Genomic DNA, 16227 nt, shown 5'->3' on the forward strand with positions numbered 1-16227 from the left:
TGTTTAATCTTCGGTTGAAATCAGATCAAATAATTAATTTAGTGGCTAAAACCTACGAAATTCAAGGGCATATAAACTAAAATTTGCTATAATTTTTTTGAAAATCTGAAAAGCTTGAAACTCGACATACGCGAATATTCGAGGTACGCTATTGTTACTGCTGAGCAACGACCCGAGGAATTGAAATATGCATATGTATTTTTCATTACTAAACCAACAAACCCACAGTTAAATCTACCAGATACTATTCTGCATCAATTACGTTTACTGCGTTAAAGAGTAAGTTATTCGCACTTTCATGTACTTAGCATTGAGCTGGCAAAGGTTTATGTACAAAAACAAAGCATCGCATAACAAATTACCAATTTGCTCGGCAATGAGGTAACGTATTCTAACGCAAACATACATTGCCTATAGGCGATGACTGCACACCCTGTTGCGCGAAATTCCTGGACGCAAAGCAAACCCTAATTGCCGACAAAAATTGTTCTAAAGGTCACGGAGCCCGTGCACATTACCAATCGATAATTTTTCCCTATTGAGCCTGATTGGGCTCCGGAATGAATGATGATATCCTAGTTCAAGGGCCGAACGGGAGAGAACGAGCAAAAAGGTGTAGAATGGTGGAATGGCACACGTGTTGCACCGTGTATTTGTGTGAGTGTGTGTCGCTGAGCGGGTGCGGTGCCTCGGCAGGACCTCGAGCAATTGGAAAATCAGAATGCCTATTGTTATCGGACGAAACAGTGCCGTAACAAGCGTCAAATTGTGTGCCTTTCGCCGGTTCGATTCGGTCGCTTCACGCCGCTCGGTCAATCTGGATCGGGGTGGGGGTCCGGACGGCCTTACCGGTCCAAGGGTTGCCGAAGGTTGCCAATTACGGCGTGATTGAGCCATCAGCGCAGTCACCTTCACTGGTTGTGCAGCTGTGAGTTGTGCTATGGTCTTATCCCTCTCTTTATTCCACTTTGTCTATCTTTAGTAAGCGATATAGAGCAAGAAGAGAGAAAGAGAAAGATAGAGAGAGACAGAGAGATAGGTAAAGAGAGAAAGAGATAGAGAAAGAAAGAGAGAGAAAAAGAGAGAGAGAGAGAGAGAGAAGTGAAGCATTGAACAATTTTTCAACCAGGTTCGGACGTCTTCATCAACGATTTCTTCTCCTGGCGGAGCGTATCCTGCCACACATTCGCATCTGCCGTGCAACCTCGAACCCCCTGGACCGTTTGGCTTCTCCCGTGTTCCCGGGGGCTGACCGCAGCGGGGCATCGGCGGCCGGCCCTAAAATTTTGCTACAAAGACGGCCTGCCACGTTGACACCTTCGCTGCTGCAAGTGATAATGGTGAACGTTGTCTTGCCTTTTCCAGATTTCTTTTTCTTTCTCCCTTTTTTGACCCCTGTTTTCGACAACAACGAAAAAATAAAATAAAGGCAACTGCTAACCTGACAGTAACGGGAGAGCGATGAAGTTTGCAGGGGGTCCTTCTGCTGGCCGCAGGCGGCAGCTACGCAAAGGGCCGTGCAAGAGGTTGGCCGAAACCTTTGGAAACATATGTTATAAAATGAAAAGTCGTAAAACAAAAACGAAACAAAGACAACTAAAAAGATCTGGCAGCGGGCAAAAACCGACGCAAAAGACTAAACTGGAGCGTTAGAATGAGGGAGGCACCACCAGCAGAACGGTCCGGGACGTACGGGGCCGGGAGAAAGGCAAAAGAAAGAGAAATGCCCGGCAAAGCCCCGGTAGGCTCCGAATGAAAGACAGAGGCTAGGCACGGAAAACAATAATTGTCAACCGAAGGGAAGGAAAGGGATTTGTTTCGGTAAACCATTGAAGAAAGTGTTTCGGTATCGATTGGATAAGGAAACAAATGTCATCCCTGGCGTACGAGGGGGGGGGGGGGGGAGAGGGCGAAAAGGAGTGTGCGAACACCGAGTGAAGGAAAACGGAAGGCCAACGATGAAAGGCCACGCTCAAAAGGGAGAGCTGAAGAAGCACTTAAATCAACTTCTCATAATCGGTAAAATGTGTGAGCTGCACACAAACACGCCACACGTACACACACAAACACACGCGCATATTTACACACACTTGTGCGGGCGTATCGGATCTAGCTATCCTGGTGTTGTCCTTTTGGGTACTTGGACCGTTGTAATCCTACGCCAATTGACACCTAACCGAGCGATAACAAGGAAGCGGAATCATAAGAGGCAACACGACACGAAACGATCATCTCTCTCTCTCTATTTCCCGGCTACGCGCTATCGTCACATCATCATCTGGTAGCAATGTGATCTTCGCGCCCGTTCTATATAGACCTTGTTAGTGCGGGACTAATCGGATTTCTATTAAGTGCCCGTCATGGAACGCTAGCGCTGCCTGGGAAGAGTGATCCCAGATACGGAGCGTAGGCTTGATCGAGCCAGCTAGCGCCTGTCACTTTGGAACTAGTATGATCGTGTCGTTTTTATCTTAATAGCTTACGATTGAATGTTTTGTCAAAACATGAAATGAAAAGTAATTTACAATGCCCACAGAAGGTTCGGATGAGATCTATCGTGAGATATTGACTCTCCTAACTGTTAGTAAGCGTCTGCTAGAAAATTGGAGAGATGCCGCGAATTTTAAAAATAAACTAAGGCAAATTAGGAACAAATTTATAAATTCCGTAGATCAAACTAATCTCAAGATGTACGAGATGTTGTGCATGCTCCTGATATCAATTATTAGGACAGTATGCTTAGGCTGAGAGCGCCAGTATGCAATGTTTTATTGCTAAAATTTTTGGTTTACTGCTTTTGATTTAAGTTTCCAACATGTCATCAAACATATACGCCACATGTTTGTGAGTAGGAGTAACAACATAATACAAACAATTTTATTGTAAAACGAGAAAGACAACAGAAACGTAAGCCAAGGTAATCGATGTACTAGCCTTGGGTGAATAATATCTCTCTGTCGTTTACCCGTTGATGTTCTCAATGAAGGCTAAAAATTGCGATTGGCACCTTGAAACTACCAGCATTAACCAGTTGTAACACACTAGGAGTTCCTTTCCATTGACAGATTGCCATCCATTCCATTTGTTCTTGCGTTTCTTCTTTTCTGAACACATCTAGATCACCCCCATTTAATTTAATATGCAATATCTAAACCCCCCCGTTCAAGAGTTGCCCCGTTCGTTGTTGCGACTGTTGTTCCCCCTGGGCCGTTTCCAGCGTTTCAAATAATCTGTGGCACGCACGTAGCTCGACGTGCGATGAGTATGCGCAAACCCAGACGACGCAAAGTCAACTCGTGTCCAGTAACCAGGAGAGAGGCAAGCGTTTGAATCGAAGCCAACATCCAGCCAGCAATCAATCCAGCGGTGGTCTCGCACGATGAGCCATCCTTAAGGGACGAAGGGACTCAACCCGTGGTCCTTTCTTTCGTTCATTTTTCTTTAGTACAGCGACACCCTTCTTTTCTTCTTCCTTCATGCTTTGCCCTTACTTCCTTGCGAACCATACCTCACCCACCCGTCCTGGAGTGTTTGACATGGAAAAAATGGTAATAAAACAAAACGGTTGCCTCCGTGCGCAGCTACGCACACACACACCTACCGTTTTGGGCCCGTTTGCACCGAAACCGGAGGACCACCTTTGCTGTTCTCCTCTCCATTCTTCGCGTGCCATCCCCTCCGCTGCAGGAATGTTGCCCTGTTCGCTCCTTTTTATGAGGTGAACCGTAAGTTCAAAGTCGCTCTCTAAAAGTAATCAACTACAATCTCTTCAGTTTTGCTGCCGCGCGTCTTTCTTGCACGCTACATATTCTTCACCTTCACACACCCGTACACAACGATACGTGGGAATATGGCTAGTTTGGGAAGTGTGTGAATTATGCTTCTGGCTTGGTAAGCTTTTTCGGTTTCTTAGCTTACTATGCGTAAGTTTTGAGTGATGCAAACGATGATTCACTAAATCACACTTCTTTAACAGACCTGGCGTAGCGAGTGAAAAACAGTGCATGAGGGAGGGAAATAGATGACGATATTTATATGTATACCGAACATCGATTTATATCACGATTCATTTGGTTGAAACAATGACTTATTCTTGTTAATTTAGTTATTACTGAAGAATAAATCTTGTCAATTACGTACCAAAATTTTGGTACGTAATAGTTGGAATGAGAGCCCCACAATAGCATTGCATCTACTTGACATTTTAAGTACAAACTGAACTGAACCAATCATATGCATATGTTTCGAAAGTCCCCTTCATTTTATCGCACCAATATTATCACTCGTTTCCCTGCACCCCACTATTCCGAGACGTAAGGTGACAGACGCATCGTTTCATGGCGAGACTCGCGCGCGAAAGATTTGTGCGCACGGTTAAGCGACGAACCCGCGTCGTACGTCCTGATTCAGTGTAGCAGATTTGCTCTATCTCTCTCCCTGTGCCTCTCTCTCTTACCTTATTTCTTTATTTGTACATTTTGTGCCCTCACTACTTACAGACAGTGCGGTGTCCAGTTACATATTATGTGAAGTTTTTTTTTATACTAGTTCGTTGGTTTGGCTGCCTTGGTTTTTGCCCCCAAAAACCAGGCGCAAAATGAAATCAATCACGAACGCCATTGCGGTGTGTAAGAGAACAGTTTGTCTCTGGCAGGCGAGGGTAGCGATTGCTGGTCGAGTGTGATACAGAGATGATCAAAATGGTTGCCGTCTGTGGTTTTCCCCCTTTAGCTCTACTTTTGCGTAATTTTTGGCGCAACTTTTTGGTATTACCCTTCCCAGGTACACTGCACGAGACAGAGAGAAAGGAGTGTTCACAATCCACATTTGAGGGAGGGCGAGTGTGTGTGTGTGTGTGCTTGCCAAGTGTAAGCGATCATTCCTGTTGTAGTTTACGTCGACAAATTCAAAACGTGCCAAACGAAAACAAAAAGGGTAAAGAACACCGGGAACGACCTATATGGAACACATTCCGGCTCATTTCCCGTCTGTGATTACTTCTGGAACACCTAAAACGGGTAAAGACTTTAACCCACTCGGGAGGAACTCGGCATTCCTCGACGTTTCTTCGTCTCCACGTTCTAGACAATTGCAGCCCCAATCATTTTCCCTCATCTTCTGTTAGAATCTCAATGTGTGGAGCTCTTAGCTTTCTTGACCAACAAATAAACTCTCAAAACGTCCTACACCCCGGCAAGCGAAGGCAGAGGTAGGGGTAGAAAGTGAGATTTTGGTTTGTTTTCTTGCAGCGAGACTTCGGGCAGTAAGCAAGGAACCTTGTGCAACCGTGAATAACCGAACGAAGCAAAGCAACCAACTGACGTCAAAGTGTTGATGGCAGAAATTGGATGGGGTGGTGGGGGGATGGATCCCGGTGCGGTTAGGGAACGCAGAAACGAACTTATAGGAGAAAAAAGAAAACAACAACAATCACAACAACGGCCAACACACATTTGAGACCTCCAACAGGCACACATACAGGACATTCCTTTGGTTGTACGATTCATCACAACATTGTCACCATGTTGTGCCTGCGGCAGCCTCCAACGATCTGGGTCTGCAGCCGAAAACCGCTCACCAAAATCGTAGCGGCCCACCCAAAACAAACGGCATCAGCAAACCGATGCCGGTCGCATTGGTCTCCTGGTGTCGAGTCCCTTTCTGGGGTCTGCGATAGATTGGAATGTGGAGATTTCCAGTGTTCTTTCCATGCCGTTTTTCATTTTTTACTTGCTTTTTTTGCATCCGTCCCTTTGATTATGTTCGATTTGTCCGTTCCTTTGTTATTTTATGTCAACGGGTATCGCCCTTTACTCACAGTGTGTATATGTGTTTTTTGTTCATTCTTTTGGCGCGAGTTCTTCGCAAACATCCTACTCCAAGGGATGCTTGTCAGCCGAATGTCACCCAGCAAATGCCGCACGAATCCTCAATGTACGATTGTGCATCGATAGCGACGAGCGCTTATGGGTTTTTCCTTATCCTGTTCATTGTTTGGTTTTCATAGCATGCATAAGCAGTGCGCACACTGTCGGGTCCGTGTTGGATCATCATGTACAGAAGCGCAAAGGTACAGGATTGCAGTAGATGTTTACCCTATGCTCATTCGGTCGCAAGACTGGGTGGCTAAAGGATGACAATCAGAGTAGTCAATTTCTGTTAGTTCATGTACTCGATGATTTAACTAAATATTGTCGAGAAGAGGCTAGGATAAACTAAGCTTAGATAACCTTTTGTCAATGTTTAGATTTGTAGGCAATTTAAACCGGCAGTAGCCGCTCATAAGCAGTGTGAGTTACCTGATGCTAGTACAACGACTGGAATTAAAGAATACCACTCGTTTAGTCATATGTTCCCGCTGGCTTAAGGTGAATTTTATTTGCAAGCTCATCCATTGTTAATTAAACAATGTAAAAAATACTCCGACAATTCTGAACTCAAAGGCGGATTTACACATCTAGGAGCTCTAAGCGAATTAAATTGTTCTCATTTGTTATGAATATCTTATTGCAAATAACAAATACATAATCCTGCATTCGTTAAAGATTAATTTTCTTCTGTCATTTTATATGGCAATTTTAATATTATTTTAGTAGTATCTATAGTCTTCGTATAATCAGGGCAACATATTTTACATAGGTTGTCCATCATCTGTGTTTCCGTTACCAATTTGACCACTGTAACAACCTGACAATTCTGGTACTCTTAAGAGGCATATTTGCAAAGCCCAATAAACCGACCCCCCCCCTCCCCGGCCGCATAAAAAATCCGTCTCTGCCTGAAGTATGTACGTATACGATGAGGAGATCTATAGAAGTAACATAGTGTTAGCTTTTTAACACACAAGGGTAATCTCATAAGCAGTAGCTACATCGCTAACGTCTGAAGAATTTCGATTACTAACCCTTCCACTATAGGGGAACGACATGAAAGATTATGTTTTGCGTAAATTAAAACTGGGAATTAGGCTTTTAATTTATTCTTTATCTACTCCCCATATTAAGATATTAAGCCTTACTCTATTAGTAGTTTTGCTAATATTTGCTGTTGAAGTTGGTGATTTTGGTGTCAAGTTGGTAGATTATGCGTTCCGCAGTATATCCATGCCATTCAGTTGGGATGTGGCGACAGTGATATCAACGCCACGGAAACTGCATAGTGGTGGGGCTGGATGTTTGCAATAAAAAGGTGTGGATGAGCTGGGCGTTACCGATCCGAGGTCGTGATAGCACTCTCTGGTCTTGGTGTGATGGATGATCTCTGCATGGTGATGTTGTGGTATTGATGGATTTCAGGAAAGAGCGGCCGCTGCGTTGGCTAATCTATCTTTTATTTTGTTTCCTTTAATTCCTTGTTACCAGAATTCCGGCAGAAGATGACTTGGGGTGAATATGGTATGTTGCTAAGCTGTTGAATGTTTCGATCACGGGTGGTTCTAGATTCAAATGCCTGAGGAACACTTGTAATGTCAATGAAGATCACGTTGGGTTTATCTCTGCGTAGACCTTCGTCAGCTGCGATAACTAAGACTATTGCTTCTGCAGTGAAAATTGATCTATGGCTTTATAGATCTTATGATCTTGGGAACTTCTGTGATATCTGTTCACCAAGTAGATAACTATAAAGTGATTCATTTGTTTTATACTCTTATAGTGTTATCTTAATTAGGATATACGATACATAAAATATGTGAGGAGCTATTGAGGCATCCTTGCCAAGATGTGTCCTACTAGTTTAGAAGCTTAATCGTAAGAAAATTAAGCTCCCACTGAAAATCACTTGGATAATATTACTCATAGCGACATTTTGTACAAAGATCTTAAAAATAGCATAATGTCAAATTTCCATACGGTCTTTACAAAGATATTTTGTTCGAACATATCTGAATAACGCATCAACTCCCGTGGAAGGAAGGACCAAACGTCTCTGTTTTAAACTGCAAAAAAAAGGTCGTGAACATCAAAGCAAGAACGTCACATGGAAAAATTTAATCGAACGGACGAAACACAACATTCCACCGCTCACAAAACCGTGTGTGCGTCTTATGTGTCTCTTTATGCGCTATGCGCACAGTGTAAAGCGTCCTTTCAACAAGCCAGTAAAGGGCTTCGGTGCGATACCGCAAGGACTCCCGCTGTTACTTGTGCCACTTCCACAACGCATCTTCCTGTCCGGCCAACCGGCCAGGCTGCGGCTTCTATATGCCGGGTATATATTTTGCGCTAATATTTACTTTCCCCTCCACAACTCAAACCTACCCTTAACTTCTCACCAAAAATCAGCAATAAATCACAGCGTGAAGCCAATATTTGAAAATTATAATACGTCCACAAGGAGGACCCCACTTTTCCCCACCCATATCGGGCATATTTGTCGCTACATCTTCGGAGTAGGTTTTGCTGTCGATATATTAAAAAAAAACCCGATTGAATGTTGACACTCTCTCTCTCCCTTTCTCTCTCTTTCACTCTCTCTTTTTCTCTCTCTCTCTCTCTCTCACACACACACTACCTCCCTTTCTCTATCTCTCTGTCTCCCTCTCTCGCTATCTCTCTTTTTTTACTCTCTCTCTCTCTCTCTGCCTCTCATACACACGCTCGTTATTCCCCTTTCTTCTTGCAATCCCGGCAAATATTGACATAAAAGAAAACACCTTTTTTCCTTTCCGTTTTTTCTTCTTCCTTCGCGTTATTTTTTTCCTAGCGTTGTTGTTTGGTGCCTCCAACAACTAAACATATTAGTTCCATTGGTTTTTCGGGTTTTCAATGCAAGCGTTTCCCCCTTCAGCCCACTTGGCCGTGTGCCTCTTTGCTTGATTCATTTGTTTTCGACAAACTGGCTCAGCACCCACCGTGACCGATTTGTGTGTGTGTAGTGTTTGCCCTTTTGCACTTATATTCGCTCGTTATCTGTTTCTGTTTTCTGTTCAATTTTCTTCACTTTCCTTCAGCGTCTTTGTTTCTTTTTCTTTTCATATTCTTCTTTTGTTTCTTTTTTACATTTTTGTTCCCCTTGTTGTCGCTGCCGTTGTTTTACTTGATGATTCTTTGTTTTCCTGTCTCGTCAGGGGGGCCACCCCGGCTGCTGATTGTAGCATTTCCATCTTTTTTTTTTTGTTCTGTCCTATTCAATCTCTTACTTGTGCCATAATTTTCTTGTCACGTTGGCGGCCTTCTCAATTTAGATTTTGTAGCTTCTTGTTGCTTTTTGCTTTCCTAGCTTTGCCACCTACAGCTACACCTACCTGCAAAAACCAGGACTGTGTGAGGGCCTCGTGAGTGGTTGATCACTTCATTGCCCTCTGTGCGTCGGCAATACTAGGGGGAGTTTTCGGTTTGTTTTTTGTTCCTTTATTACCGACACCTTCACACAACCCTCTAGCTGCTTGCAGTATGAAATAATTCGGGCAGTGATGAGTCGTGAAAGGAGGCTGTTATTATACTATTAACTCGCAGTCTGCTGGCTTGTCTCCGTGGTAGAGCCGTCGGATGCACGACGCGCTTCCTAATCGAAATTGGAGGTCACTATGTTCAAATCTCCAATTGGTTATCGGATGTATGGGGATCGAGAGAGATCTCGTTTTCTCCCATCCAACAGCAAAACTCTTCGCACTCGATCCTATTGTAGTTAAGAAAGCCAGGAAAAAGTTGTGTTATGGTTAGGCAAATGATTTCCATACAAACAATCACTCGGGTTTCAACAATTGACAGATATTTAAAAAAGTTTTACATACTCTGTTTATGGATGTACGATCGTGCAAGATGCGAAAGATTGTACAAAGTTGCACTTTCAAGAGCTAGGCCAAGCAGTACTCAACACGGTAGAAAATCGGCTGTCTTTGATCCTGACCTCCTGTGGATCATCACGGAGCATCGCAGCTAAAGGGGTAGAGCTTAAGGTGCGAAGCTCACTGGCAATCCCTTCTCCTATTTTAGCCAGCTCATCCCACGCTTATGCTGCCGTTAATCTTTTTCCCTTTCTCACAGCTACTTTCCTGCCAGGATTTCTTCGAGTTACACCTCCGGCAGTTACGATGTACAGGGTGTGCTACCAGTCGGTCACCTGCCCACCTCGAAGGGAAGACGTTCGGTTCAGGAAAATATAACATACGGACAAAAACAATGAATCTGCTACTACTGGTATTGTTGGTGCTGTTGATGTATAGTATTGTTTCATGTTTGTCGACGATTCGATTTTGCACATCTACCATGCACACAAATATATCTAGAACGCACTAGAAGCTTAAAATCCCCTGAGCACGGCTACCGATCCTAGTGCCCCAGCAAACCCAACCCTGTTTGTTTATTTTATGGTTTGTTTGTTTCGGGATTTAAGATAAAATTAGAGCGTGCCAGAGCGCGCACGAAGTACTCTTCCTTTGGCTGGCACGCTACACATCATTCGGCCTTGGAACCTGGGAAGTCAAAGGTTTTGGAATGGAAGGAAACAACAAGCGAGGAAAATAGTCAACAGAGTGCAAGTCCCCAAATATCAAACCGAAAATCTAATACCAGGTTTATGGTAGCACAGTTTTTACCCTACACCCTTTGCTGGTATCACATCAGTAACATCCAATAATTTTTAGTTGTAACCCCCTATTTACTCTAATGTCTGTGTGTTTTTTTTTTTTAAATCTTGGAGCAGCACGCCGTGTCCACATTGTCCCAAAATGTGCCAAATTCAACTCTTCGATTTTCACTCAAAACATATCTTGGAACAACTGGGTATTCCCCGTTTTATTCAATTGCACAGCTGGCTGATATGTGACTTAGTTAAACATGTTGGGTGCCTATTTTGGACCACAAAAACCCGAAATGTGCTTCCCATCTTCCAACAGTGCACAACATTGTAGTGAACAGTAATGCTATTACGCTAAGCTGACCGAGCCGTGCACGCTTCGATAACGGTAGCGATAAGAAGGGAAGTTATATTTGATAAAGCATCAACCAACCTACCGCTTTCTAACCCATGTCCAACTAGCCTGTACCGTAGGTTTAAACGTTTGCTTGAGAGGATAGTCTCCAGGAGTAGGATAAAAAATATAAATAAAAATATAAGCGCTTAAATATGAATTGCTTCAACTGTGTTTTTTAGCAGTTAATCTATGCATTAAATTAGTTATATAAAAATAATAAATACAAGCTTGTAAATACGGATAGGATTTAACATCAAGTCTAAGGACTATTCTAAAAAGTGTCCTATACGTTAGTGAATGTTTGTAGTTCTTCTGTACATCTGCATCTGTGTCCCGTAGCTCAAACACATCTGCACTTTTATAAGAGAACATCTCTCGAGGCCTTATTTGATCTGGTACTACATTTGGAGTGAACTAATGATTTAGTGAGTAAACTTCTATTTGAGATGGATTTCTGCATACCATGAATGATCTTGTTTTATATAGTTATGCGGAAGTACACTCACAAAAACTATGGTACCCCCCTATACGACCCAGGTGATTCCTAGAGTGCAGTTTTCGGGTTATCAGTGAGAACTCGAGCTTGGCATGGGATGAAAATCTAATGATCTTCGGTTATGATGAGATTTTTAGCTGGTCAAACATCCGCTCACACAGACACCAGAACACAATGGTTGCGGCTGAGAGTTTTTTTTTTACTTGGAGTAACGTCCTACGCGGACATGTCCGACCCCTGTGAGATTCGAACGATTCCGACATCAAGTTTGACACTCTCACCTTGCATTGCATCCCGTTTATGGTGGCCTCTAACAGCCGGATCAACTTCCTAGGGAAGTGGTACCGCTGATGTTCCATAGCTCATTCCTCTCTGTGGTGTCGTAGGCTGCCTTGAAGTCGATGGATAGGCGGTGGATAGGGATCTGGCACTCTCAGCACTTTTGGAGGATCTGCCATAGACTAAAAATTTGGTCGGTGGAGGATTTGCCCCCAACAGACCCAGCTTGGTAGCTGCCTACGAAATTTGTAGGAAGGGGAGCAAGTCTGCAGAACAGGATCTAGGACAGGATCTTGTAGGCGGCATTAAGGACTGTGAGCATTCCAACTCATCGCCGTTTTGGTAGACTGTGTTAAGGACACCCAGCTTCTTCTCCTCCGGTAGTTCTCCCAGATTTTCACGATCAGCTGAAGTATTTCGACGGTAAAGCTCTCCATCATCTTGAAGAGCTCGGTCGCCAGCCCATCGATACCATCAGACCTATTACTCTTACAGGGTTTACCAAGTCACTTTGCGATGTGAGCTGCACAATTCATCTCACTTGAGACGTTTTTCTGTTTTGACGTGCTACTTCATTTGGCCCAAAATAATGTTCTATTCTGCCGCATTCATTTTCATCCATTATATGAAGTCTTTTCACAGGGGATGTTAGCTGAAGCCGTCCGCGATGTTTACATTTTTTTCAAAATTAAATTGTTGGAGTTTTAGCGCTGATTTGTGATACAATTACGTTGTTTAACAAAGAATAGAAGTTTATCTAAATAAAATAAATCTCTGGGCGGTCCCTTGGTACTGCCGTCAACTCGTCCTATTCAATAACATGCCCGTCGTGGATTCAATTCTTATATGGACCGTTCGCCTCTAGCAATGACTTGACTATCCGAATGCATGGTACTGAATAAGTCTCGGAAGCCTATGTAAGCCGGCATGTCCGCGTAGGTTACGCCAAACAGCAAAAGAATAATTCCCCTGTACGTCACAGCCAACTGTCTGATTGCAGTTTTTGGAACGCGAATTCTACGGAAGAATACTATTTTTAGACCCCACCAGTGCAAAATCGGAGCGTGCCATACGTCACCAACTGAATATGGCCAGCAGAGTAAATATTATACCGAACCGGTATGTATGCATTCGTTACACAACGCAGCGAGCAATGACGTAGTCGATCGTTCGCCGCACAGGGCGTTACGCTATAGCGAGGGCCCGACCGTGTGACGTTTTTAGTATGAGGCGGCCGACTACAAACCGAACCGTCACCACCTGCCCCAGAGCGCACCGCGTCTGCTGTAATCGCGTGCATTTGTTTATCTGCCGTCGTGTAAAACCCGCGAACCCTCTCTCGCACTCATCTCCTCTTGCTCTCTCCCTCGCTCTACAATCTCTATCGAGTCCGATGCTCTCTCGCTCTCTGCCCGCGCTCTGTGCTTTACATGTTCCCAGATCTGAAACGGCTGGTATTACCAGGATGATTAAAATGCTCGGAAAAGTTTAAGTTGAATCGATTAGCTCATATCTGAACCGCACACGTGCGCCGAGACGCCCCGGTAGTGAAAGAGTCAGATGAACTAACGAGAAACTACAGCAAGAGAGATTGGAGATGAGAGTCTTGCTAGAAGCAAGAACCAAACGTGCTCAATATATTGGCACGCTAAATTTAGCGCAACACACTAATCGGAGCCGGCCGCTCCAAGTGTGACTGGAAGAGAGAGAGAGAGGGAGAAAGAGAGAGAGAGAGAGAGAGAGAGAGAGAGAGATACCGGCGACGTCAAAGTTATCTGCTGTAATGTTTACACGCGGCTCGGTACTCATGCCCCGACTTCACCCGCTCGGTTCCCGCGTCTTGCTCCCACCGCGGCAAAACCGACTATCTATGACGCTTGCGATGCGCCGCATCACCAACTTATCGAGGAAAGCCCCCGGACGCACCGGACGAGTCGGCTCAAAAGAGCGAAAGAGATAGAGTGTGAGAGATGCTATTTATGCGATCACTGGAACTGTGGTTGCTTGGGTTATTAATAATGTCCAGTTGCTGGTTCCGGAAAAAAAGCGAAGAGCTATTACCGGTCGATCACCGTGACGTAATGAATGAGCGTCTTATCGGCCAAGCTGTTCCACCAGCCGTGCCGTGTTCTAATTCCGGAGACTCACTTCCGTTACACGGGAGCTCCCATGACGCAATTTATGATGGTACCGAACGAGGTTGTACACAACGTTCTACTGGCGGCATGTGGGCGATAAAAGTGAAACCATCGCTCGAGGGGGTGTAGATGGAGAAGTTCGTTGGCGCCAAACGCGTGGCGAGCACGTGGTTCGCCAATTTTTAGTAAATCTTTGTCGGGAAGCTATTGAGACCCACACAGACCGGTAGAAATCTTGTAATCCAGCTGCTGCAGAGTCGATCGATGCCAAACGCCCTTCGAAACGGTCCGTTTACGACCGCCTCTACCGCCGGTCGGGGGGTTGCGATGTTGCACACGTTTTGTCTGTTTGTGTTGCTTATTATGTATTTGCTGTTACACTGTTCAATGGGAGAAAACACAACAGGCGAGCGCGTTTGGTGTGGGATGGGGAGAATAAAGTTTACAAGCTAACAAAGTGGGTGGAACAGATTACCATCTTGAGAGCGAAAAAAAAAGTGCAAATCACGCTCATGCGTCCACAGCAAAGCACATACAGCACACGGTGGTGTGAGACGTGCTAGAATTCACGCGGATCTCGGGCCGGGCTTTCCCCAGAGCGGTTGCACTGTACGAGGGTACCGAGCAGGGAGGGGGGTACCGGGGCTTCCGGTCCAGCCGGGTTCCGGTCCCGGAGATTGTGTAACTTTCGCCAATCAATTCTGCCGGCTCATCATCGGCGTATTAATAGACAATCCGATGCAAAGCTGGCGCGTGTGACATTGACCGAAAGCTTACCATTTGTTGTTGTTATTTTTATTTGGTTTTGCCTCACCCGTGTTTGCTGACACTACCGAGCAAGCCCTTCCCCGTACTGGACAGCATTCGTGCCTCACTACTGCCCGCTAATGACACGGGCTGCAACATCCGCCGTTAATTGGTGAATCATTGGAGCTGAGCGCGCGCGCGCGCGCGGTGAATCAACTCTTTGGCCGACGAAAACCGATCGCCTCCGAGCGTTGGGGGTGAAGGGTGGTGAGGGTGGTTAGAAATTCTGACGCAGTCAATATTTCGCCGAGAATTGCCCGCCCGTACCGCGCAGTGCCCGGCGCGAAAGTAATTTGCATGCATCCATCTCACTCCACGCGCCGGTTAGTACAGTATTCGCGCTTTCGCTCGGTGGGTGGGTTTCATTTCGCACACCACCGTTTGTGTGTGTGTGTGTGTGTGTGTGTGTGAATCATTTCACACAGCTTCAGCATCCCGCTGTGTGTCACCGCAGTGCTTGATCGGTAAACTTCCGCTGGCAGAATCCACTTTTCCGGCCGGGCGGACCGGATGGTGAGCTAAACGAGGTTGCTTCGCACAAACAGTGACCGATATCCGGTGCACCGGTACGTAATGGGTAATCATTTCGCACTCATCATGTGGCGCTGCACCATGTTAGCCGACGACAGAAGCTTGATTTTGTTTGAGTGGATGGGCAATTTGGGGTCTTTGTTTTTGTCGTTTTTTTTTTTGGGAGAGAGAAAGATGCCGAAGACGAATTGATGCTGCGGTGGGGCTGCTCGCTGAGGAGGGAGAGGGCCGTGGAATGTGTGGGATTGTGGCGCGATGGAAGTCGTGCATTTCCGTGGGGCGTATTTTGGGTCACTCCGGACGAACTCGCCAACACTCACATGCAATCGGCCGGCGAGAATGGGGTAGGGATTGGAAAAGGGGGTGAGGGTGGGGGCAGATGATTTTCGTGACTATATGATTTTTCCCCGGCTTCAATCACATACCAGCCACGAAATGGGAGTCGGCATAAGTGCGGGGACGGTCTGGATGGCGCTGGTTGCATCTGAGAAACAGAAAGCGTTCAAGTGGTCGTCTGCTTCAAGGATAAACCCTTGAAGGGACATTTGGAATACTAGCACGAGGCAAGTGTGTGCATTGTTCGCCCATGTTGATGGTAAAATGAATTCTAGGATCAAGGGAGCATTAAACAATAACATTAAACAACATTAAAAAAATCAAATGACAAGATCCTAGAATGAACTTTATTTCATCGTCGACTGCCAGAATTTAAACAATTTTAAACTAGCTGCTCTAAACTTGAATTATCATCGAAAAACAACAAGTTGCAAACTATATGGAGGATTGATATTCTCAAAATCCGGCGGGAATATGATGGCAAGATTTTTTGAAGCTTCGAAAGCATAAGATGAGTACCGTAGATTCACAGCAGCGCTAAGATAAAATGGCTCTGATTGTGATAAAGCGCTTCTGAAAATATTTTTTGTATAGTTTTTTTCGCATTTTCGCAACAACTAGCTTCTGTTTAACTGTTTCTAGCTATACTTAAGCCGTTTGTATTAAAAATCTCTTTGATGTCAGATATAATAAATTATTTTTGAGTTACAGAGTTTTTGAGCAGA

This window comes from Anopheles arabiensis, chromosome X (assembly GCF_016920715.1).
Source record: "Anopheles arabiensis isolate DONGOLA chromosome X, AaraD3, whole genome shotgun sequence".
Taxonomy (NCBI): domain Eukaryota; kingdom Metazoa; phylum Arthropoda; class Insecta; order Diptera; family Culicidae; genus Anopheles; species Anopheles arabiensis.